This window comes from Zalophus californianus, chromosome 1, assembly GCF_009762305.2.
Source record: "Zalophus californianus isolate mZalCal1 chromosome 1, mZalCal1.pri.v2, whole genome shotgun sequence".
NCBI lineage: Eukaryota > Metazoa > Chordata > Mammalia > Carnivora > Otariidae > Zalophus > Zalophus californianus.
The window spans coordinates 28,521,411-28,547,955 of NC_045595.1; the positions used below are offsets into that span (position 1 = coordinate 28,521,411).

The 26,545-nt window shown below is 37.3% G+C and overlaps 1 protein-coding gene and 1 non-coding gene across 11 annotated transcripts in view; both read right to left on the reverse strand.

Moving 5' to 3' along the window:
* The window catches only part of FHIT (fragile histidine triad diadenosine triphosphatase), a 1,457,066-nt gene that overhangs the window by 928,606 nt on the left and 501,915 nt on the right, over positions 1–26,545 (reverse strand). The gene's annotated exons all lie outside the window — the stretch shown is intronic.
* On the reverse strand, positions 3,613–3,719 carry LOC113919025. The gene has a single exon (XR_003518770.1). It is a non-coding gene; the product is annotated as a U6 spliceosomal RNA (small nuclear RNA).

A 26,545-nucleotide genomic window follows, 5' to 3' on the forward strand; every position in this document is an offset into this window, starting at 1 on the left:
TAAAAGGAATATTTCCAATGTTAACATTAAATAATGTACCTTGCTATAGAGGCCTCTGATATCTTGTAATATGCTGTGTAAATTCATTCTATTCCCAACTTACTGAATGAGTATTGCTTGTTTGTTGTGTTGTTTAATAGAAAAGGGGACTCTATATTTATTAATCCACTACTTTTATTTTTTGTGGATTGATTCTGTTATTCTCATTTAATAATGAGAACTCTTGGGGCACCTTGGTGGCTCAGTTGGTTAAGTGTTTGACTCTGAATTTTGGCTCAGGTCATGATCTCAGGGTTTTGAGATGGAGCCATGCGCTGGGCTCTACAATGAGCCTGAGTGTGAAGCCTGCTTGATTCTCTCTCTCCTTCTCCCTCTGCCCCTCTGCACTCTCTCTCTCTCTCTAAAAAGAGAAGGAGAGGGAGAGAGGGAGGGGGGAGAGAGAGAGAGAGAGAGAGAGAGAGAGAGAGAGAGAGAGAGAGAGAGAGAGCATGCTCTTGGGGCTATTAATTTTCTGCTAAATACACCTTTGGCCGTTTAAATGTATATATGTAGAGTTGTCTTTTCTCTAACACTTGGTTACTCTAGGTTTGATTTCCTATTTGAACCTGCAGTTCTTTAAAAGAAATTCTTGTTTTTTATTGTTGGCATTACAGTTTTTGAAATTGTTGAGCTATGCATTTAAACTTTTATTAATTTTAGTTTTATTTCACTGTAGGCAGAGCATGTAGACTGTAAACATTTTATGTTTCATAATATGGTATTCTTTGAGGTTTAATATATGATCAACTTTTTTCTAAATGCTTCATGACTCTGTAAAGTATGCTTTATATTTCTAGAGAACAAAGTTCAATATATATTAAATCAGCTTTATTAGATTAAAATACTCTTATGTATTCTGTGTTTATCTGACCCATAAAAGATCAATAAAAGTGTATTAAAATCTCATGCAACTTTATTTCTATCAAGTTTTCCTTATATTTGTAACAGCCTTTATTTCATGTATTTTGAGGTTGTTACCATGTCAATGAAAATTCAAGACTGTCATCTTCATTGTGAAGTCTCACTATCTGAATGAAAATATAATCTTCTAGGACACATTTAATATTATCACAGTCTTTGACTCATTTTGTCTAAATATTGCCAAGATTACTTTTTTGTTTATTTTGCTTTTGCCTGATATATATTGTCCATCTTTTTTATTTTTGTTTTTTGTTTGTTTTAGTCATAATGAGTCCTTTGTTTTACATATATCTCTTCTCAGTAACCTATGGTTAGATTTTGCTTTTTTGCTGAAAAAGAGAGTCTTTGTATTTTAATAGACGAGCTTAATGATTCTTTTATAATGATTCAGCTTCAGAAAATGCTTTCACGTTCACATTTGCTCTTCATATCATGTAAAGTACGTGGGAAATGTCATTCCTATTTTACACATGAGAAAATTTAAAACCAAACAGGTTAAATATATTTCCCATAGTTATTCAGGTAATATGTGGCAGGGGTAAGCCTTAACCAAAGGATACTAAAACTAAAGCCATGGCGTTTTAAAGATATAATATACTTTTGTTGAACATCAATGTTCAGATGGACTAACTGGTCAAATTATCTGTCTTTTTTTCAAGTAGGTGACTTTACACTAGTGTTGGCATAAATGATATATTTGGCTATACTTCTGTGATCTTACTTTACACTTTTTGGAGTTTATGCTTCACTGTCAATTTCTTTGCTCCCTGTATTTGGCGATTTAGGCCAAGTGGCACAGTCTTTTCTCTCTGCACTGATTTGGAAGTCATACCTACTTTCTTTTTTTTTAAGATTTTATTTACTTATTTGATAGAGAGACAGCAAGAGAGGGAACACAAGCAGGGGGAGTGGGAGAGGGAGAAGCAGGCTTCCCACGGAGCAGGGAGCCCCATGCGGGGCTCAATCCCAGGACCCTGGGATCATGACCTGAGCTGAAGGCAGACGTTTAACGCCTGAGCCACCCAGGCGCGCCCCCCTACTTTCATATCTAATAGTGGTAACAAGTATACCAAAAAGAATGTTAAAATTTATTGAATGTATAAGTCCACCCCTACTAAAATAAAGATTTATCACCATTTTATTTCCAGACTCTATAAATATGATCTTGGATTTTGTTACTACTTAGTATTAAATATTAAAATATTAAGTAGTTAATACTTATTAAAGCATTATCTTATATTACATATTTTGTCTTTCAAAAGTATAGTTTTACATTTGCATTCCGTGTTATATTTAAAGTTACAATTGTTTAAATCTTGCTTGTTTAATTAGTTACATTATTAATAATCAGTCTCAACATTTCTCTGTTATAGAATTCTTAAATTTGATTTCTCTCTCAGCTGCCTGAACTATTGCTTCCTAAATCTTAGTACATGTAAGAATCTCCTGTGAATACTGTTACATAGATTGCCGCATTCCATCCCAAGAGATTCAGCTTCAGGAGGTCTGGAGTGGACCAGAAAATCTGTACTTCTAACTGGTTTCCAGATAATGCTACTAGACTCAGAACTTCCCTTGGCACTGACCTGGGCTACATCCTTAAGCCATTTCCCTAGTGAAGAGGTGTATGCTTTCTCTTCTCTTGTGTATTTGAGAATCTCTTTCCGTTACTTTTACAAGTAAAAGACAACTTAGGTATATTTACCTTTCTTCAGTACACTCTCCCAAACTGTTCCAAGCAAATTTTTGTAGATTTTATAAGGTAAATTGTTTTCTTGCCCCCCTGCTTGAAGGATTTTTTTTCTTTATTTTTGTAATTAAAAAAAAATTGCCAAGTTGTAATAGTATGGAACCCTTTTCATTAATATTGCCTAGAGTATGAAAAACTCTTTCAATTTGCATACTGGGGCTTTTTGCTTTTGTTTTTGTTTTAGCCCAAAAGAACTTTTATTAATTTTTGATTACTACCTGTGTTCCAATTGTTTGTGTCTCAAGAACGTCTATAATTCTTAGATTTCGTCTAGTGTTTAAGTCAATGGTCTCTGCTATATTTTTAATCTTCCCTATTTCATTAATTTAATTTTATTGCCCTTTTCTCCATTTTGACAGAACTTATCAATTTTTCTTCTACATTAGTGATATACATGTATTTTTAAATGCCTATTTCTTTTCAGCTTCTAATGCAGATTTTATTTTATTTTTTTAAAGATTTAATTTATTTGAGAGAGAGAGAATGAGAGAGAGAGAGCACATGAGGGGGGGAGGGTCAGAGGGAGAAGCAGACTCCCCGCTGAGCAGGAAGCCCGATGCGGGACCCGATCCCGGGACTCCAGGATCATGACCTGAGCCGAAGGCAGTCGTTCAACCAACTGAGCCACCCAGGCGCCCACTAATGCAGATTTTAATTCTGTATGGCATTTTGGTTTCTTTATCATGTTTGCTTGACTAACCTCTTTTTCCAAACCATCCTTTCTTTTAGCTTCAGCTCATAGGTACCCCTAATTCTCTCATTTCTCCTTCTGTTTCCTGAGTTTTCTGAGGATACCAAACTTCTAAATACCCTTTCATGTTCCTATGGCAAATCATCCTGCAAGGTCTGTTATTCTGAGTCTCTGAGATACTGTTCCTTCTTTCTTGTCCATCATGATTTTTTTAAACATGGAATGCTTCATGAATTTACATGTCATTCTTGCACAGGGGCCATGATAATCTTCTCTGCATCATTCCAATTTTAGTATACGTGCTGCCAAAGTGAGCACTATCGTGATTTAAAAAAAAAAAAAAATCAGTTTATCATGAAAGAGCCAGTGTTTGCCAAGAAAGAGATGATGACTGTCTTTACTTATGTGCTACTCGAATTCCATACAACTGGATCATAAATTGGTTTCCAGAATTCCTAATCCCAATTGCCAGTCTCTAAAAGCCATTTTGTAGGGGCGACTGGGTGACTCAGCATCTGCCTTCGGCTTAGGTCATGATCCCAGGGTCCTGGGATCAAGCCCTGCATCGGGCTCCCTGCTCGGCAGGGAAGTCTGCTTCTCCCTCTCCCACTCCCCCCTACTTGTGTTCCCTCTCTCGCTGTGTCTCTCTCCGTCAAATAAATAAATAAAATCTTTTAAGTAAATAAATAAATAAACAAAAGCCATTTTGTAGTGCTCCTTGGGATGATAAAGAATCTTCTAGCACCACTGCCTGGATCTATGTCCAATCTGAATATAAAAAAACAATAAACCACAGTACCCTCTTTACCTTCAGCATAGCTATAGTTCTTTAATTATGACAGATACTGACAAATATACTTCCAAAAATATTATTGTCCCCAGTGCCCTTCCCCAAAGATGTCTACATCCTATTCCCTAAACTCTGTGAATATGTTAGGTTACAGGGCAAAGGAGAATTAAAGTTGTAGATGGGATTAAGGTTGCTAATCATCTGACTTTAAAATAGAGAGATTATTCACTATTACTCAGGTGGATCCAAAGTAATCACAAAGGTCCTTAAATATAAAGAGAGAAAGAGGCAGAAGAGTTAGAGCCAGAGTGATGCAATAAAACAAAGACTCAACTGGTCATTGCTGTCTTTGAACATGGATGAGTGCCCCAAGTCAAGGAATGTGGACAACTTACAAAACCTGAAAAAAACAAGGAAACAAACTGCCCCCTAGAGACTCGAGAAAGAAATTCAGCCCAACCAACACCTTGATTTTATCGCAATGCAATCCTTTTCAGATTTCTGATCTCCAGAACTTTAAGATAATAAATTTGTGTTGTCTTGAGCCACTAGGTTTGTGGTGACTTTTTACAGCAGCTATAGGAAACTAATAAACGACATGCCAACTGCTATTTGTATTCTCTACATCAACGCAGAGATAGAAGTCTGCATTAATAGTATGCCTCAAACAGCACTGACATTGTATAGGCATTCTCACTCTTATAATTAGTCTGTCATGTTTCTGAACGAGGGGAATGGGGGCAACTAAAAGATTAAAGGTCTTTCCTCCTTCTAGCGATAGCACAAGCACACCCTGAATTGAAATTATTCATTCCAGTTCCACCAAACTTCAAATTAGTAAATCCTCTACAGGAATTTAGAATAGCTTTGACTGTAAGAACTAGTTTTTGGTGGTAAAATAACTTCATGCGTGTGTGTGCGTGCGCCACACACACACACACGCACACTGCTATCCAGGCATCAGTTTAATTTCATGTAATCTTTAATCCCTTCTTGGTTAAGGTGCTGATCCTCCTACTTCACTCCCTTGTGAGTGAATGAAAATTTAAGAAATTATACCTTTATATAAGTGAGAATGCTTTTCTAACTATACAAATTCTTTGTCCTTTAAATAGGTAGAACCAAGGCCTATCTATTTTACTTTTGCACAGCACTACTTTTCCTTGGGGAAAGAGTAAAAGATCACATTTTTAAATGTTTCTCTCTCTGCATAGGAAGCTAGTAGGAGCGAGATTTCCATATGTTTTGATTTGCCCAAGTAGGTATTTCTCTACTCACTAGTCTCTGGAAATCACTGTGTTTACTCAAGATTTAATTCAAGAGGCTAAAGTCATGGGTAAATATTAAGAGGGAATTGACAAAGGCATATTAAGTTTTAGAGAATAAACTATACTTTCCTAAAAGAAACACATTATAACAGAGTTGACACAGAACAGCTTTCTGCCTTTCGAGTACCAAAGGCCACACGAGCAGCCAACACCCCACACTTGATCTTGCCCTGCAAAATTTCCGCACAGCAGATAAAGGGCCAAAGCAACACAATTCAATAAATAGGACACACTCGTTCATCCATATGTACTAGATCTTAGGCCATCAGGCTTCTTACTGCTACTATAAGAATCATGTTATGCTTGCATGCTGGACACAACTGTTCTGAATACATAGGTCTTTATCTGGACCAAAACTGATTGGGGGGGAGGGTCCTCTACTATTAGTCTGCAAGAGGGTCTAACATTTCCCACCATTACAACCATCAAACAAGATAAAGCCTTTTTATCTCCAAGAGGATTAAATCAAAACACAGATAGATTGACCTTGGAGATGAGCCATTAATCTTTGTGAGATAAATATGAATACTTGATGGTATTATATAATAGAGCTGCAGAGAATACTGAGGAAATTAAGCAGGCTCATATGGGAAGGACCAGAAGGCAAGTGTGAAAACCATAAGGACATGGGTAGGACATAAGGACACTTAAGATGCTGAATTTTCTCTGAGCACAATCCTTCCCTGGTAGAGCTAACTGGTGGGCTCCTCAGATTATAGATATTCTCTATAGTGTTAGCCAATGAGAACCCAATATGAAAGAAAATGAAAAGCATCGTAAGTCTTTAAAAACAAATGTTCTCATTTTCATAGGTACCTATGAAACAAGTGGTTAAGAACATGAGCTCTGAAGTCAAATGGTGAAGGTTCAAATCTTGGCCTTGGCCCTCACAAGAATGCGATGTAACTTCTTCATGCCTCATTTCCTGCATCTGTAAACTGGAGATAATACTGTTACCTCACTGGCTACTCCAGGAGCATCAGCTATGATGATACATGTAAAGCTCCTAGCACAGTCCTAACCTCTAGTAAGAGCTGAATATAACTGCTGCTCCTGCTAAGGAGAGGCTGCAAAGCATTCTGGGTAAGAACAGGACTCTTGAACAACAAGCCTATCCAGGCAGGCTCTGCCATTTAATAGCTGTACAATCTTGGGTAACTTACTTAAATTACCTGTGCCTCACTTTTCTCATCTATAAAATGAGAGTAATAATAATAATTATATCAGTGTGATCTTGAGGATTAAGTGAGTTAATGTTTGTAAAATATTTAGAAGAGTGTCTGGCATATAATGTGTTTGATAATATGTTTTTCAGCTCTCTTAGTTTTAGAACTGTGATCATGGGAAGTCAAGGGCTCTGTAGCAATACTCTGGGGGTCTGTGTGGTAGAGTGGAGATAAGGAAGGTATGGCCCAGCCTCACTCTCTATTCAAATAGAGTAACTCTATTTTATATATTGAGCTCTTGGGCAAGATTTTCTTTGAGTAAAAGGTCTTGCTGTTTAAAAAGAGAAGAAAAAAAGAAGGAAGGAATGGAGGGAAGGAGACAGAGAGGGGGAGAGAAAGGGAGGTTAGGAGAAAAAGAAAAGAAGGAAACAAACCAGGATTCTATACCAAAGGGCCCCCATATAAAATATCTCTGTCAGTCTGGTTTCTACAAAATATTGCATATTTTTATACGCATTATTTAGCGAATTTAACCAGATCATTTTTAAGGTTCCTTGTAGACAGAAAATTCTGTTTCTTGAAAAGTGAATTTTAGTAAATTCAAATTTAAAACACACAACTTCCCAAACTTCTTTAGGGTAAACAAAAATCTCGATAATTCTAATTTAACATGCAAATCATGAATATTCACTACAGTCAAATGAATAATAAATCACCCCTGACTTCAAGTGCTTGCCATGGAAAATTGCCTATTTCCTTAAACACGTAGAAATCTGTTTTTAAATAGTTTTTTATTATTTTTGTTCTCGTGATGGTTGCTCTTCAAAGCAGTTTGGAAAATGTGCCATCTTCAGCATTAAGGAACTAAAGAAGAAATGATTAAAGCAAAATATGGTGTCATTAACAAAAGGAAAGAGAGAGTCCATGGCTCAGAAGGCTGGGTGCTGGGACAAATTTTTTAAATGACACCAGGTAAAATTTATGATGTAAAAGGGAATGTCCCTTAGTTATTCTGAGTCTTGTTATCTATTTGAATAATAAATCAAAAGGCTCTTTATCCATTTATGGCTGAAATTATGACCTTAGACAGGTTACTGATGTGATTTACCCCACTGATGCAAATGAAATGAAAACCCAGGGAAACTATCACTGGATTGGTCCCGTGTTCTAGAAAATTAGTGAGGCTCGGTAGAACAAACATTTTGAAGGGAAAGTATAAAACTGCAAATATTTATGGCACCACTATGTCAGTGAGCTCATTCAGATTTCTTTTAAATAACTATCCTTCAGTCATTGTTACACAGAAATCCCAAGTACATTCAAGCTTAAGAAAATTGTCTATTTCATAATTTGATGAAAGGACATCACTACTATTTGGCCCTAAATTGAATTATTAATATTTTACCTTTAAAGACTCATGCAGTGCGATTCCATTTATATAAAATTTAAAATATGCAAAAGCTAGAGTGATTAGAAGTATGTACATCGATGATAAAGTTAGGAAGAAATGCAAGGAAATGATTATTGCAAATGACAGGATAGTAACTACCTCTAATGTGGTCAGAGAGAGGATTAATATCAGAGGGGGTTTGCAGGGGACTCTTGGGGCACTGGGAATACTAGTCTGGGCCTGGATAAACGCTGACACGGGTTTTCATTTATAATGATTCATTAAACTGCACATACATGTCTTATGCAGTTTTCTTATATTTATTATATTTCACAATTGTATTTAAAATCCCCTATTCTGAGCTGACTCTCCACCCTATTACAAAGGTCATACTTTATACTAAAAAAGTATTCATTGTTTATCTGAAATTCAAACTTAACTGGGCATTCCATCCTTCATTCTTACCCCAGTCAGAATAGCACAGTTAGACTACAAACAGTGAAAAAGAAAAAGAAGAAGGCAAAATAAACCACAGACACAATGCTTTCGCAGAAGTCTTGGTTATTCCTGTTTTATATCCTATTAATACGATAAATTTGTGTTTCATGGTTTAGACGTCCCTGAGGTTCTTGTATCCAGGGACTATAAACAAAAGTAGGCTACATAGATGCAAATTATAATTTGCTTATAGGAAGGCAAAGAAGCTGACCTTTATAAATACAACCACACCTAAGAAAGGAGAGCTTCGAGTCAAAAACAAATCTGGAAAAAAAAAAAAAAAACTTAATTTGTTCTTTTTTTAAAGCAGTGATTTGCCTTTTGTTATGTGCATTTGTTTGCAGGAGGAAAGAAAAAGACAATCAACTAGTTAAAATGGGTGCTATATTGCTCCCTTATACACAAAGAATTACACATCTGTCTAACAATACTAACCACTCTGAAAGATAATTATGGATCAATGCTTTAAAAAATATCCTGAACTGCCTCCAGAAATGGCAAGGAGAATTCAATTAAATTATTTGTAAAAGCCAGAGTCTTTTTTTCCTATCCATCTGCTACTTGAAATGGGATGACCTTTCAAATAGTGCTTGCGGTTCTCAAAGCAAACTCCAAATAAAGAAGTGGAGTGTGTCCTCCCCCTCCCCCCACCAGGTTCAGCACAGATAAGAGCATTTGTACTGACATTCCACACCACTGAAAAGAATGCAGATTTGGCTTCTAGAACACAAAAGAGGCATTTTAGGAATATCAATCAGGCTCTGTCCCATGCCTTCCGTCATGACATTTGCCTTCTATCAGAAAGGTGTGCTGTTTCCAAGATAACTGTTTGGGAACAAGCTACACCAAGTAATTTACTCCCTGGAGAAAAAGTGGAAACCCTACCCCCAAACAAATAGGATAAAGTACACGTTAGTGAAGAGTCCCTTGTTTAAGCTGCCCATGGCAGGAGAGCTAATTCGAAAAGGTCAGATATTTAAGTAACAATAGACTCCAAACAGACTTCCCAAAGGCCTCTCCATAGGCCTCATATTATCAACTAGCAGCTGGTACTATGAGACTATGACAGTATTTCTTCACCAAGGGAGAGGGAGAAGCAGGCTCCCGCTGAGCAGGGAGCCCAATGCAGGGCTCGATCCCAAGACCCCGGGATCATGACCCAGCTCAGGTCATGGTCCCAGAGTCCTGGGATCGAGGCACATGTTGGGCTCTCTGCTCAGCAGGGAGCCTGCTTCTCCCTTTCCCTCTGCCTGACACTCCCCCTGCTTGTGCTCTCTCTCTCTGCCGAATAAATAAATAAAATCTTTTTAAAATTAAATAAATTAAATAAACATATATACACACACACACAAATAAATCAGTACTTTTCCCCTGCCCTATTGCCAATCACATTTTCCCATAACTAATAAAAAACAAAAAATAAAAACAATGACTTGTTTATGCTTCCAGAGCTTTCTTTAGCTTCAGACAAATATATACAAACATAGAATTATATATAGAACCATTCTTTTCTTTTTCACTTAAATGAGCTCTGTACTTTCCCAATTGGTCCAGTCAAACGACTATTCACCAACTGCATCATGTACATGTTGGATATCACATATAGATCTATCTAATTATTTTTATTGATTGCACAGTAGAGTTAAAATATGGTCAACAATTTCCCTATTAATGAACTTCTTGGTTAATGTTTTCTCTTGCTTTGTTTTGTTTTTTCCACTAAAACAATGCAGCACACATCTCTGAATATACATTTGTATACAATAAAGATTCCCAACAGTAGAAGTACAGGTCAAAGAGTAGGTGTACCATTAATTTTGATAGAGAATGCCAGACTTATCACAATTTGAAAACATTCTACTTCTCATTATGATTTGATTTGTATTTCAATGATGACTGCTGATGAAGTTGAGGAGATTTTCATGTCTATTGCTCATTTAAATTTTCCTTTTTGTGAATTACCAATTAGTATCTTTAGCCATTTTTTTCAAATATGATGTAAAACTTTATCTCATCAGTGTATGAGTTCCTACTTTTCTAATATTTATATTATTAATGCTGTACACTTATATCTTTAATTTATCTAAAATTTATTTTTTTTTATTTTATGGTGAGAAATGGGGTCTATCATTTATAACTTACAAGTGAAAAGCCAGCTTTTACACGATTTTTTTATAGAAACATCCATTACCCATTGAAATAAAAAGCCACTTATGCTAAATATTTAGTTCATTATTACATACTTTGATCTGTTTCTGACTTTTTTCTATTCCAATGTCAATTTTTAGCATGGCCAATAACATACTGTTTTAATAACAGCAACTTCACGCCCGACTCTTGATTTCAGCTCAGGTCATGATCTCAGGGTTGTGAGATTACGCCCTGCGCTAGGCTCCCCACTGAGCATTGAGCCTGCTTAAGATCCTCTCTCCCCTTTCTCCTCTGCTCCTCCCTCCCTACTCGCACATCACATGTGAGCACTCTCTCTAAAAAAATAAAAACAAAAAAAAAAAAACCCCAAACTCCAGCAGCTTTATATTAAGTTTTATGTCTAGAAGAAAGAGTAAAAATAAAAACCATTGCAATTGTGACTGGAATTCCATGAATATATACAGGCTTTTAGGAAGGAATAACATTTTACAATAGGAAATATTAGGGAATACAGAATGACAATTTCCTTTCTTATTAAATGTATTACTAAAGATTTTATATTTTTTATGTAAATGAAAATTTTCTATTTCTTTGTAACTGGTTATTGCAGGTATAAATATGCTTTGATTTTAATATATTTATCTTGCAGTCATCCAGCTTACATGTTTTCTTAGTCTGTAACAGAGTCTTAAGTTTGCTAGGAATATAATCATATCATCTGAAAATGAAGATAACTCTGTTTAATGTTTTCCAATATTTATGTTGCTTAATTTTTTTGCTTAATTACATCATGTAGAACCTACAACACAGCGGTAAGTAACACTATTGACAGTAAATATTCCTCTGCATTTATCCTGGTCTTAATAGCAATGGCTTTTATATATTCACTGTTAAATGTAATGTTACAGTAGGTTTTGTGAATATATTTTATTATGTTTATTTAACATCCTCCAATGCCCATTTTGTTTAGAAAATTATTTGAAATTTCTAATAAATTTTAGAAAATTATTTTTTGGCATGTGTATTGGGTTGAAATTTATGGCCACTTAGAATCTCAGATGACCTTATTTTGAAATGGGGTCCTGGCAGACATACTTATTTAAGATGAGCTCATATTGGATTAAGGTGGGCCCTAATCCAATGGCTGTTATCCTCAACAGAAGAGGAAATAGAGGCAAAAACAGACACACACGGAAAACTCCATGTGATGACAAAGGCAGAGACTGAAGTGATATGTCTACATGCCAAGGAAAACCAAGAACTGACAGCAACCACTTGAAGCTAGAAAGAGGCAAGAAAAGATCACCCCTTACAGCATTTGAAGAAAGCATTATCCTGTTGGCACCTTGATCTTGGACCCTTAGTATCCAGAACTGTGACAGAAAAAATTTCTGTTATTTTAAGCCACCCAGTTTGGTAATTTGTTACAGCAGCCCTAAGAAACTAATAGAGCATGTATTGATAAAAACATATCATTTTTATCTGTTAATTTGCTGATGTGATGGATGGTGTGGAAAATTTCCAATTTTGACCCAGTTTATAATTTTTTGAAATAAACGCTATTTCAAACATTTTATATTTTCATAAGCAGATGGATTTAAGTTGCTGTTTTTAAAATCATATACATACAAAAATGAAATTGGTATAAAATATCTTTTTAGAGCAATCAATACCATCAGGTTTGGATATAAAGTTGTGCTGGATTTATACTATTACTTGAGGCCCTTTCCCTCTTTCTCTATAGTCTTAAATTGTTTGATAACCATAAAGAGTATCTGTTTTTATTTTATTTACTTATTTATTTTTAAATATTTTATTTATTTATTTGACAGAGACACAGTGAGAGAGGGAACATAAGCAGGGGGAAGTGGGAGAGGGAGAAGCAGGCTTCCCACCAAGCAGGGAGCCCGATGCAGGACTCGATCCCAGGACCCTGGGATCATGACCTGAGCCGAAGGCAGATGCTTAACAACTGAGCCACTCAGGTGCCCCAAGAGTATCTGTTTTTAAAGTTTAAATTTAATTTAGCTGTAAAACCATCTGGGCCTGGGGCCTTTTTTAGTGGTACATCTTTAATCTTCCACTTTTTTCTCTGATTATTATTATTAAAATATGTTGACTTTTCTTATGTGAATATTGATAATGTATATGTTCCTAAAGAATCACCATTTCCTCTTGGTTTTCAAATAAAGGGCTACAGAATTTTTTTTTTCAAACATGTGGTAGTACCAGTATTGATTGGTAGAGTTGACCAGGAAGCTAGGAGGATACATACCCCTTTCCTCCTACTACTACATGTGGATTGAGTCGAGGGGACATTCCTCAAAGAAAGAAAAGAATCATTCTTCAGTCAAGCATATAGAAGTAGCTCTTATCACTGGCAAGAACCTCTAAACAAACCCACACAAAATGTTTTCATCTGAATCATCAGGTATGCATCACAATAAAATTTAGATAGTTGGTCCTCAAGTTATTTGATACTTTCCTGGAGTCTTAGCAAAGCTATGCAGAAATTTTCTTGACATTTCCATTAAGCTACAATAAGGTTCCCATTTTTTGAAACACTTGACAAAATAAAAAAAAGAATTATTCTTCCCTCACACCTGCACACATTTAAACTTATCTAAGAAACAATTTTCTCTACTCTCCCAGACTTCATACTCATATCCTTTTATTCATAGCAGATGGAGGAAATTAGAGTAACACATTTGCTCTAAAATCATTAGTGTTGCCTCAGCACTTCTAATCTAAAATGGCATTTCAAGGGGTTATTGTTACGTGGATCAAGAGTTTGCTCTAGGCACAAAAAGACATAAAAATCAATTTGAAACTTTTTTTTTTTTTTTTTGCAATGAGCTTTTTTTTGCATCTTAGTTTCTTCAACTTCATTCCAGGTGGATTTTAAACACAAATCAAGTGGGAGGACAGAGTGGTCTGATTCGGTCATGGGTCATATTTTGTTCCCTGGCCAGTCCTCTGACAAATCATTATAGCTGCTTCTGGAAAGTACTATTTTCAAAACCGATCACCAACTGCTGGGTAGTCTGGAAGACTGGGAATTTTTTTTCGCTCTCAGATACCAGGCTGCCCTTTTGCCTCCTGAAATGCTTAAAACTAAACTAGGTAGTGAGCTTCAGATGACAGCTAATTCTGTCCCAGACCGAAACAATCCCTGGCTTAAGAAAGACCAATCTGTGAGTGTTTCTTTAGCATATACTGTATTAAGTCCACCATTAAAAAAAAAAAAATTGTCCTTTAAGTTTAAGATCTACACACCTGGAAAATACAATCTTGTGTAGACATAAGAGCAATCATGGAGAATGATACCAGTTCTTTCCATACTGCATGACAATTTTCAAACTACTTTCATGCCACGTTTGTATGTCATCATCATAAATCTATAATGAATTCAGGATAAAAGAAGAAGGAGACATAAACATAGTGGTCTTAAGATGAAAGTGACATTAAAGATCATCAATAAACCTCTTTTACAGGTAGGAAAATGGAGGCCAAAGGGGAATGAGGACCTTTGCCATCCTGTAAGGCTAAGAGAGTGAAAGCCAGTTGCCACAAGAGTTACAGAAAAGAGTCATAAAAATAAGACAAGGAAGAGAAACAGAATGGGAATAAAAAAACACTAATTCTGATTTAACATATTTTCTTAAAAGAAGAAATTCTGTTGAATTAAAGCTTAAAATTCAATATTCATCTCTAAGGACCACTTGGCTATGACAGTTTTATGCCATTACTAGATCCCTTAGAGAGAAGAGCAATTTTAAAATTCATAGTTTCCAGCAAATATGCGCAAGCCTTGAAGAACATGTTCATGCAGTTGTAAATAGTATACACACATACACACACAAAACTTAAAAGTCACTATTATATAACTATTGAAAAGAGCCTAAATATTCCATAGCTCAATTAAGGAGTTATTCATGTATTTCCTATACACCCACCCTTTACTCACCCTCTACTTTCCCACAACAGCAAGGACCTAGTGGATTATCTTAATATTGTGACCTCTCTATCATACAATAAAGTTTTAAAAGAATCTTTCCTTTAAATGAAAATATATTACTAGCATGTATTTTCTGTGACAGCAGTCTCAAAAATACATGTCAACAATGCAGAGGCCAGAGTCCTAATATCTTTCATTCAATAGACAATAGCCATCCATTTTCCATGACTTAATCCAGAATATTTTTTTAAAATCTAGATCTAGGATATCATAACTCAAGTAAAAGATGGTATTATAGAAACGCGCAAACATAAAAAACATTAAAAGTGGAGTCATCATTTTAAAAGGAAGAAATTTACAGCGGTGGTGAAAGATTGTATCAGAGTTAGAGGATTGGAGGACAATCTCTGTGTCAGAATACACACTTTATTGTCAGAATGCACCACGACATTTTAAAACCGCTTTTAGTCACCTTTTAAACATCCGAGAATAGAGAATGTAAAACACAATGTCTAACGCACCACAGAAAGTTTTATGATTCTCCTCAAAAAAAGGAAGAACAAACATCTCTATTTCCATTCCGGATCTGCACAATATATGCTTGCATCCCATTTGCTCTGATTCATTTACATTTTGCTGAATTCTGTTTTTGTCCATTTTCATCTTTCAAAAGATTTAAAAAAAATCAACAACAACAAAAAGCCCTCAAAAGATGCTTTCAGATGATATCGCAAAGCAAATAAGTACATGAATTAGTGAAACAACATCCAAGTTTATACAAATGTAGCAGTTAACGTCTTTTCTCATCTTGTCCGAGAATTAATTGCACTGCTGAAATTAGACATCAGCATGCTCCATGCAGACAGGAGCCCAAGCTGGAAGCAAACTCTTGGAATAATAATACTGCCTCCTGATTCTTTTCACATGGCTACATTTTTGACATTTCCTTCAATATTCTACCCAGTTGCAGTAGGACTAAGACAAAAGATTTCTCTAGGCATGATTGGCACATCCGTGGTGAGTGGCAGAGAATGGCAACAGGCAACAAGTCCCTCTAGTGGCTCCAAAAGCCCACAGGCTTTCTGCAAACCTTACACATACATGCCCTAAAGAAAGCATATAAAAAATGGAAACTATGATGACAATTTTAATCACCTGACAGACATCTATGATCTAATATAACTTTATAACGGCAAATCTTTTGACACACAGGAGACTGCCAAGCTTATAATCTCTCCCTGCCCCTCAGTCTCTTTAACTGTTTATATGAGGGTTTTTACACATGGATGGAGATGACCTTAATATAGTATATATTTTCATCTATCCAAGGACAAACTACAAATGGCTAAATTTAACTACAATGGAATTTTCTTGGTTGTTTTTAATTTGACTCGAACCACCTCTATGGGCTCTAGAACTTTCTCCCAGACCTGGGAGATGTCAGGTGTCACTAATCAAAGTTAGCCCCTCTTGTAGTCAGTGCAGCCCAAAGTTCTGCCTGCAAAGTAGCAATTAGAGTCAAGTCTCTTCTGGAAATGTCAATTACTGCTCTTTGTCTTCCCTGTTGAATGTCTCCTTAATATAAGAATGACATATCATTTTTACCCTATCAAATTAGAAAATATTATTTAAAATAACACTCATAGCTGGCAAGAGTGCAGGGAAAGAAGCATGACCAAAGATGATGGTGAAAATGCAAAATGCAATATCTTTTATGGAAAGCAATCTGACAACATATATCATGACATTTTTATCCTATGATATTCACTGATTTTATTTGGGGAACATTGTTCCATATGTCTAAATAGTCTGAAAACCAGACTTTTTAATATTTGTATAGTTTTGAATTATGTAAATATACTATACTAGACGATAGTTTTTCATTGTTTCCACGTGTGTCAACATTTTAGTTTTCTATTTCAGTTACTATAAATAATGCTGTAGAGAACATCTTTATAAATACATTTTTAAATTGCATCTTGTTTATTCTTTAGGATAGATTCTTAGAAATGGAAATACAGCTGTCAGCAGGTGCACCTTCAAGTATAATTTTGTCCTAACAACTACAGAATTGCAATTAGCAAACCAGTTCCTCAACTAAAATTCCAGGGGATCATCATTTACAAGGAGCAAAATACATGGCGATAAAAATGACCCTGCTAATTTACAGAGCCTTGAGAATGGGTAATTTCTCCAAGGAAACCAAATCAGATAACATGTATGACTGAGTAACCATTAAGTCAAAAAGGACAAGTCAGGGCCCACCAAAAGGACATTCATTTCAAGCAAAGGTACAGCCTGCTAAGTTAACTGCCTTCTGTCCTCAAGCAAAAATCCTCTTCCCAAGTTCATTAGTGTGTTAAGATCTCTCTCTGAACACATTCTTACCATCATTGGTTAGCATTAATTTTCCTGTCTTTTGAAGACTAATCAGCAACCCAGGTTTATAAAACCCAGAATGCAATAAACATCTTCAAATCCGATTAAAAAAAAAAAAGTCAGAATAGGGTGAAACATTCTGTCGCTACCAGACCTGGCCTCCTTGATGACGTAAAGGGAGAAGTTACTGACTGGAAGCTGTTCTAAATGAAGTGAGGACTGACCCTTAACTTAAAACTCCAGATTTCAGAAGCCAATAAATAATAACACACTATTTTTTAACCTTTCGTATTGGAAAATATTTAAAATGATAACACCCACAGTTGGCAGGGGAATGGTATTTCCCAAAGCATAGCCCTTAGAAAAATATTTCCATGATAAAATGAGTTTAGGAAAGAGTGAGAACGGAAGGAAGTTCAAGTTGAACATTTAATGTGCGGTTACAAACTGTGAATCTCCATAAGGGGCTGTAGCAAGCAGCGTTTCTAAACTTATTTAACTACCGAATTCTTCTTGCTTTATGTTGCCTTTTGTTTTTGGCTGTTAGCTTTCTGTCGAGTCTCGCAGGGGAGAGCATTCTGTGGAACTTCAGTAAATGTCTCTCTAAGTCAGCAGTTCTCAAACATTTTGGTCTCAAGACTCATCCACACTCTTAAAAATTGTTAAAGGTCCCAAAGAGCTTTTGTGTATGTAGGTTCTATCTACAGATATTTACTGTATTAAAAATTAAAACAGAAAATTTTCAAAACACTACTTGTTCATTTTAAAATAACCATAATAAACCTATTACATGCACACATATGTAATATATTTTCTACAACAAACAAAAAAAGGAACTAGTGGAAAGAGTGGCATTGTTTCAGAGTACTGAAAATCTTTTTAATGTTTGGCTAAATAGAAAGACCAGTAGATTCTCATATCTGCTTCTGCATTGTATTGTTGATGTAGTTTTGGAATGTAGGTGAGATTCGGTGGGGTGAGGTCCTGAGCCGATGACCAAGAAAGAATTCTTGAGATGTCTTTGGTACAAAATGGTGGTTTTATGAAAGCACAGGGACAGGAAAAAGGGAGTTTTGGCAGCTACTTGGGAGTATTTTTTTAAAGTCCCTGTCCCAAGGTAGACTAACCACAGTTGGATCCAGTTATAGCCATTAACCTGGGAAATGAGTGAGGGAGAAGCCCCCAAATCTATTAGGAGGAGGAAAAGTGAGAGAGGGAGTAAGAGTCAGAGTCCCCTTCATCTGGGATGGCCTGTTTTTCTTCCAGCAACCTGGGCTGACTCGGAGGAGGTCTATTTAGATCATTATCATCCAATATGTCAGGAGGGAATTTCCTAGCCAACACATTCGGGCAAACACATTCTGCAGTGAAGGCCTAGGTATGAGCAATGAAGGTACCCTACGTCCATCTGCCCTGTTTCCTGCAGAAGAGATCTAACTGATAGATCCCACTGAGGCAATGCAGTGTTACAGGGGCTCTGTCCTTTCCTAAATTTTGCAGTCTGAATTGTTTTTAGTGGGTGAAAAGGCATCCCAAGGGAGAATCCTTGGGGACTTAAGAAGAAGCTCCCATGCTAGAGAAGGTCCATTACCAGAGAAAATCCCCCCAGACTCCTGGTTGGCATCCCATGTGCAGGATATGTCAGAGGTTCCTGGTGTCAAAGGGACCTGAGGTGTCCCCCAAACAAAATCGCTATGATCACCGCTGCTGTTAAAGGCCTGCCCTCTCCCCACTTCGCCCTCACATCCTAGGCTACAGATGGGTGCCTGGGGTATGGACCGAAATACCATGCCTAGAGGTCGTGCAGTGAAGGTCACGCCTTATTTTACCTTGCCTTGAAGGTCATGCCATAGAAAGTCATGCCTTATTTTACCTTGCCTTGAACCCACCATTTTTAACCCATGGAGAACACTAGATTACAAGGGAAAATTACCCAATTTTGTAGCTTAAATTGTAGAGGACACTGAGAGAAAATAGTAAAGATATAAATCCATCATGGTGTAAGTGACATTCCAACACAAGTAGTCTTTACAGCCAACTTTCCTAGGAAAGGGTCCCTGTTTAGGTTTTGGTTCAATTGGGTACTGGTTTCGGCCTGCTCCCTGTGGAGGTCTCACAGCCAGAAGCAGCTAGACCAGGGATGCGAAGAGGATCACATTAGATCAATCAGGAGGAAAACTCACACCGGAGTCTTAAGATTGGCAGCCATCCTGGTGACTTAGGTGGCTGTCCCGTGCCCAAGACAGACAACTTTGTATAAGGACAGGAATAAAGAGAGGGCATCAAGTTTCTGGGTATTATTACCATTCCGGCCAGGGTACTAACTTCCAGCCAAAAGGCAGGCTTTCTCCTCCCCGTAGAGTAGCCACCGGCTAGAGGATTGCAGCCTGAGCAATTGGCATGAAAGTGTTCCATTAAGACTGTACTCCTTTAAGAGCCCCTGGAATGAAAGTAAAGGAAGAGGAGAGAAAGTACTCACCAACTTTTCACTGAAGCTCCGAGTCCAGATGTAAAGACTCAGCCCCACATTCCAGCACCAAATGATGTAGTTTTTGAATGCAGATGATATTTGGTGGGGTGAGGTCCAGAGCCGACGACCAAGAAAGAATTCTTGAGACGTCTTTGGTGCAAAATGGTGGTTTTATGAAAGCCCGGGGACAGGACCTGTGGGCAGAAAGAACTGCTGCCCTGGGGTTGTGAGGGGTGGCTGATTATATACTTGGGGAGTTGGGGGAGGTAAGGAAAAGGGAGGTTTTCAAAAGAACTTTCATATGCTAAAGAGGACCTACAAGATACTGGAGGCCTTGCCATTGCCAAGTCAAGGTTGTTTTTCCCTGTAGTAAGGCATTAACATTAAAACAGATGGGAGGAATGTCACACATGTCCAACCCAGGAGTGGGGGCGGGGGGGGGGGGGGGGCGGGGGGGGGTTGGGGGGGTGGGGAGAGTTTGCTGGGTGTCAGCTTGTGCTTTGTCCTCATCTTGCCTTCTGCTCCATCATCAATGTGATATACAATTTGGTTGAAGTATGTCAAAATTCAAGAGTATTTTAATCACCTTTTCAAGCACTGTGGGTATTTTTCTTGGATACTGCATCAAAACTTGACAAAGGGGAGTGACTTCACCAAGACGGCAAACTAGGCTATTCCTAACTTCGCTTCCCCTCCTAAGAAAAACAACTAGCATCTATTCAAGAATAAGATACCACTGAAAGAATCTTAGGACACAGGGGTGAGGCAGAAGCACACCCTGCACCGCGAAGACAAAGACAGAGGGCATCAGAAGGGTAAAAATAGGAGCTACCTGTTAATTGTACTGCCCCTCCCTCAGGCCAGCACCAGGTTAGAGAGGTCTCCCCTGAGCCTCCAGTTCCTCCAGAGGGAAAAGAGAATACAGGGGTGACAACCAGCCTTCCCCAGCATTGTGGGTACTTTGTGGGAAGCCCTTACTCTGATTTCACACTGTGAGAATTGCAGGGGAATCTGCAGGGCCCAGCCACTGGGAATCTGACTTTGAAGAAGAAGGGGGAGGGGCTTGCAACAACCAGGACAAGGATGTTGGCAGAGTTCATGGCTGCAGTGTCCAAGCAGTAATCCCAATCAGCGCCCTTCCTCATCTGCATAACCCAGCTGGGGTGCCTTCTGACCAGGGAACTCAGCAGGGAACAGATCTGCCTGGTTTGGAGCCTCAAACAAGTTTTGCCAGCCCTGGAGCCCAGCTTGTACACGCCCAAGCATGGTGCTGAGTCACAGCTCCACCCCCCTCTGAGAGTGCTTTTTGGCCCCCTCTGACCAGAGGGCTGGTGACAACTCCTGGAAGCTCTGTGGTCTAGCAGTGCTAGAGCCCAGAGGTGGGCAAACAGAGATCACCTCCAGAATAAAGTCTCTATCAGGCGTGGAGGTTTCCCATGCTGTGCACAGACAGGGGGATTAAATTGTAGACAAGGCTGAGGGTAGCTCCCAGCTCCTCCAAACTGGAGAGCCTGTTTGGAAAACTGAAAGTAGTTTACAGTGCTCCCCCACCCACCCATCCACCCAGGCAAAGGAGATGAGACATAACCCTACCCACGGTGGAGAGTGTCTTCCAGCCTCACTGACCAGAAGGGCTGGTGAAAGTACACGAAAGCTGTGCAGGTCAGTAGCACTCCATCCAAGAGAAGAGTAGACAGAGCCAATAGTTAGTAATACAAAGCCAGTGGTCCTGTTTGGCCAGAAAACTGGGGATACAGGTTGGTTTAAGACAACAAAGAACTTTACTAGTTTTAGAGTTGCTTCTCCCACTATGCCTGTGCAGGGAATCTAATTCATAGCCCTACACCACAATCTTCAGCCTGTCCAATCAGGGAATGTAACCAGAGCATACAGGAAGCTGTATAGATCATTCAACAGCACTATCTACCATGGCACTTGAACAGAGAGCACAGTCCATGGTTTCCACCATCTGCAGAGCAAAACTGGTGGCCTCCCTCGACCAGGAAATTCAATATACACTCAAGTCTGACTGGGGCCTCCAAACAATGAGATGTACAAGCCCTGGGACATGGCCTGCTGCCTTGTCAGGGCAAGGAAACTAACTCCCAGCCACATCTACTACTGAATATAGTAACCAATCCCAACCGTCTAGTACTCCCACCCAATTACAAGTAAGGAGACTGAATCAATAATCAAAAATATCCCAACATAGAAAAGCCCATGACCAGATGGCTTCATTGGTGAATTTTACCAAACATTTAAAGAATTAACACCAATCCTATACAAACTTTTCCAAAAAAATCAAAGAGGAGAAAATACTCTCAAATTCATTTTATGTGGCCAGCAATTATCCTGATTCCAAAACCAGAAAAGGACATTACTAGAAAAGATAACTATAGGCCATTATCCCTCATGAATATAGATGTAAAAATACTTAATAAAATCCTAGAAAACTGAATTCAATAGCACATTAAAAGGATCATTCACCATGATCAAGGGGGATTTATCCATGGGATGCAAGGATGGTTCAACGTATATTAATCTGTCAGTGTGATACATCACATTAATAGAATTTAAAAAAAAAGAACATATGATTATCTCAATAGATGCAGAAAAAGCATTTAATAAAATTCAAAATTCATTCATGATAAAAACTCTTAACAATTAAGCACCAAAGGAACATATCATAACATAATAAAGACCATATATGACAGGCCCACAGATAACATCATATTCAATGTGAAAGAATGAAACTTTTTCTTCTCAGATCAGGAACAAAACAAGTGTGCCCATTCTCATCACTCCTATTCAACAGGGATCTCAAAGTCCCAGCTAGAGAATCAGGCAAGGAAAAAAAGTATCAGAGTTGGAAAGGAAGAAGTAAAATTGTCTCTATTTGCAGATAACATGATTTGATATAGAAAAAAATCCTGAATATTCAACCAAAAAGCTATTAGATCTAATCAATGAATTAAGTAAAGTTGCAGGATACAAAATTAACATACAAAAATCAGTAGCATTTCTATATACTAATAAAATTTCTGAAAAAATAAATCAATCTCTTTTACAATAGTATCAAGAACAATAAAATACTTAGAAATAAATTTAACTAAAGAGGTGAAAGATCTCTATTCCAGAAATGATAAGACATTAATGAAAGAATCAAAGAAGACACAAATAAATGGAAAAGTATCCCATGTTCATGGATTGAAAATATTAATATTGTTAAAATGTCAATACTACAAAAAGCCATCCATAGATTCAATGCAATTCCTATCAAGATTTCAATGGCTGTTTTTGTTTTTTTTTTTTTACAGAAGCGGAAAAACTCTCCTAAAATTTATATGGAACCACAAAAGACCCCAAAGAGCCAAAATCCTGAGAAAGAAGAACAAAGTAGGAGGTATTACATTTCCTGATTTCAAGCTATACTATAAAGCTATAGTCATCAAAGCAATATGGTACCGGCATAAAAAGAAAAAGACCAATGAAACAGAATCAAGAGCCCAGAAATAAACCTAACCATATAAAGTCAACTCTTATTTGACAGGAGAGCCAACCATATTCAATGAAGAAGAGATAGTCTCTTCAATGAAAGGTACTGGGATAATTGGATATTCACATGTAAAAGAACAGAATTGGACCCATTTAGTTTACATTAAACTAAAAAGCTTCTGCCCAGCAAAAGAAACCATCAATAAAATGAAAAGACAACCTACAGAATGGGAAAAAATATATGTAAACCATATATTTGATAAGGGATTAATATCCAAACATATAATGAACTCATAGAACCCAATAGCAAAAAAAAAACCCAAAACCCCCAAAAACAAACAAATGAAAACAATAAAAGAAAAAGAACAAATAAAAAAATAGACAAAGAACCTGAAGAGACATTTCTCCAAAGAAGATATACAAAAAGCCAACAAGCCCATGAAAAGATGCTCAACATCACTAGTCATTGGGAAAATGCAAATTAAAACTACAGTGAGATATCACCTCACACCTGTTAAAATGGCCATCATCAAAAAGACAAGAGATAAATGCTGGTGTGGATATGGACAAAAGGGACCCCTTGTGCAGTGTTGGTGGGATTGTAAATTGGTACAGTTACTACAAAACAAAGTATAGAGGATCCTCAAAAAATTAAAAAAAGAACTATCATATAGTCCAGCAATTATACTTCTGGGAATATATCCAAAGGCATCAAAAACACTAACTCAAAAAGATATCTGTACCCTCATGTTCACAGCAGCATTATTTAGAACAGCCAAGACATGGAAACAACCTAGGTGTCCACCAGTGGATGAATAGATAAGGAAGTTGTGAGATACAAACACACACACACACACACACACACACACACACACACACAATGGAATATTATTTGGCCATAACAAATGAGGAAATCGTATTATTTGTGAGAACTAGATGGACTCTGAAGGTATTATGCTAAGTGAAATACATCAGACAGAGAAGGACAAATACTGTATGATCTCACTTATATGTGGAATCTAAAAAAAAAAAAAAAAAATCTCATAAAAAAAGAGATCAAACTGTGGTTAACAGAGGCAGGGGTTGGGAAAGGGGGGGATTGAAGGAAAATAGTCAAAAGGGTACAAAATACCAGTTATAAGGTAAATAAATACTAGGGATATAATGTACAATGTGATGACTATAACACTGCTGTATGATCCATAGGAAGGTTGTTAAGAAAGTAAATCCTAAGAATTCTTTTTTTCTTTAATTTTTTATTGTTATGTTAATCACCATACATTACATCATTTGTTTTTGATGTAGTGTTCCATGATTCATTGTTTGTGCATAACACCCAGTGCTCTACGCAATCCTAAGAATTCTTATCACAAAGAGAAAATGCATGCTAGCTGAACCTGTTGTGGTAATCATTTCACAATATATGTAAATCAAATCATCATGCATATGCCTTAAACATACACAGTCATGTATGTCAATTCTCTCAATAAACCTGAAAGAAACATTAAGCATGTGGGGGGGAAAAAAACACCTTCCCGTCTGCCAATATTTTTTTTAAGGAAAAGTTATTCTACTCAACATTATTTTTGCCTTTTCTAATATTTTTCTATATAGCTAAACTAGAAAAGCCATTAGCTCAGATCCAAGTATACTTGTAGGCTTTTTTAGTAACAAAAATTCATATGACAACCCAGTAAATGAATAAGAGAACAAAGCCATGGAGCATTAGAACTAAAAGACAATATAAGTGGAATTGGAGGACAAAGGGAGATTTTTAAAAGAAGGAAATACAAGCAACACATAAAATAAGCTGCTGAAACACAAAGTGTAACCTAAAGTTAATAGTAGCTGGAATTATAATCGACTAAACATTGGAGGAACAGTGTCTTGTCTTTGAATTTGAAAGGTTTACTCGGATGGTTTGGTGATTCCAGGTTTTTTAACTGATATGGCTCCTATAGGTTTAAAAGGACACATATCGATTCCTCTGTAAGAGTTCACAAGCTCAGGACCTGCCAGGATGTCACATAATCTTGGATTTAAGAGGGAAACATCTATAATAAAATATCTCAACATTGTGGAGAAAACTGGAGATGGTTCTAGTCCATGATCTTTGGAAAAGCCTAAACTCAAAATCCAAAATAAAAATTTATTCTCCTCTTCCATCCTATCTCATCTTCCATCTTTCAACAGTCTGATTTTTGTTTGCTAGAGAGAAAAGCAATCACCTTAAAATAAATGTCAATTAAAATTAAGGGAGTATTGGGGGCACCTGGGTGGCTCAGTCAGCTAAGCATCTGACTTTTAGTTTCAGCTCAGGTCATGATCTCAGAGTCGTGAGATCAAGCCCCGCATCAGGCCCTATGCTCAGCACAGAGTCTGCTTGAGATTTTCTCTCCCTCTGACCCTCCTACTCTTGTTCTCTCTCTTTCACATAAATAAATAAATCATTATAAAATGAAGGACATTTTATCCCAATATAGTGTCATTATATTAATTGTGTAATGGGTTGACACTTGAGGGATGTGGGCACCTTGGAAACCACAGGGTAAATTGTGATAGGCTGAATAATGTTCCTCCCCAAGATGTCCGTGTCCTAATTCCTGGAAACTGTGAATAGGTCATGTTACACGGCCTGATGATCTCATACTAGATGTTGGGCAATACAGCTTTACAATAAGAGAAATCTCCTTCTCTTTCTCAGGAGTCTGAATTTCATTTCAAATTCCCAAGTACTTCCCTCCCCCATTCTGTCCCTATTCATGATCATAATCTCTTAAAGGTTTTAGTCAGCTTTAGCATGGTATCCCCTGAAATGGAGAGCTCTGAGGCTCTGGACTATATTCTCAATCCTTCCTGCTTGAAGTGTGCCTCCTGGATCAGTAACATCAGCATCATATCACTGTTGGCTGAAAATGAAGACTCTCAGGGCTTAACACAGACAAATGCATCATATTTGTGTGCATGCTGAAGTTTAAGAAACCCTGCTTTAGGCAATATTTCCTGGGTCGCAGAAATCTTACGAGATTGTCCTCAGTTCCCTGACTACTGGTGTCGATGCTAACTGTAGTTGTGGTGGTGGTAGACTTTGTCGTTGTGATAATAATGATGATGATGGTTGTAACGGTGGTGTTTGTGGTAGTGGTGGTTGTGATAGTGCGGACAGTTCTGGTAGTAATTATGTTGGGCAAATGACTACAGTGAGAAAGTGTTTTCTCCAATATGGCAGATATCCACTGACCTTGCCTACCTTTTTAAAGCTAGCAGCTAGCACAATCCTTGGCCTATAAAATGTAGTTAATAAATATTGGTTGATTGAAAAGGAGGTTAAGAAATGGATCTACATGTACAATCAGCCATAGAATTCCAGAAACCACATCCTTCCTCCACTCCTCCAAAACAAAACTTAAAAAAAAATATCCTACATAAATTCTACATAAATCCATCCAACCATCTGTCCATCCATCCACTCATCTACCCATTCATCTATCTGTGGACTTCATTCATTCATGTACTGAA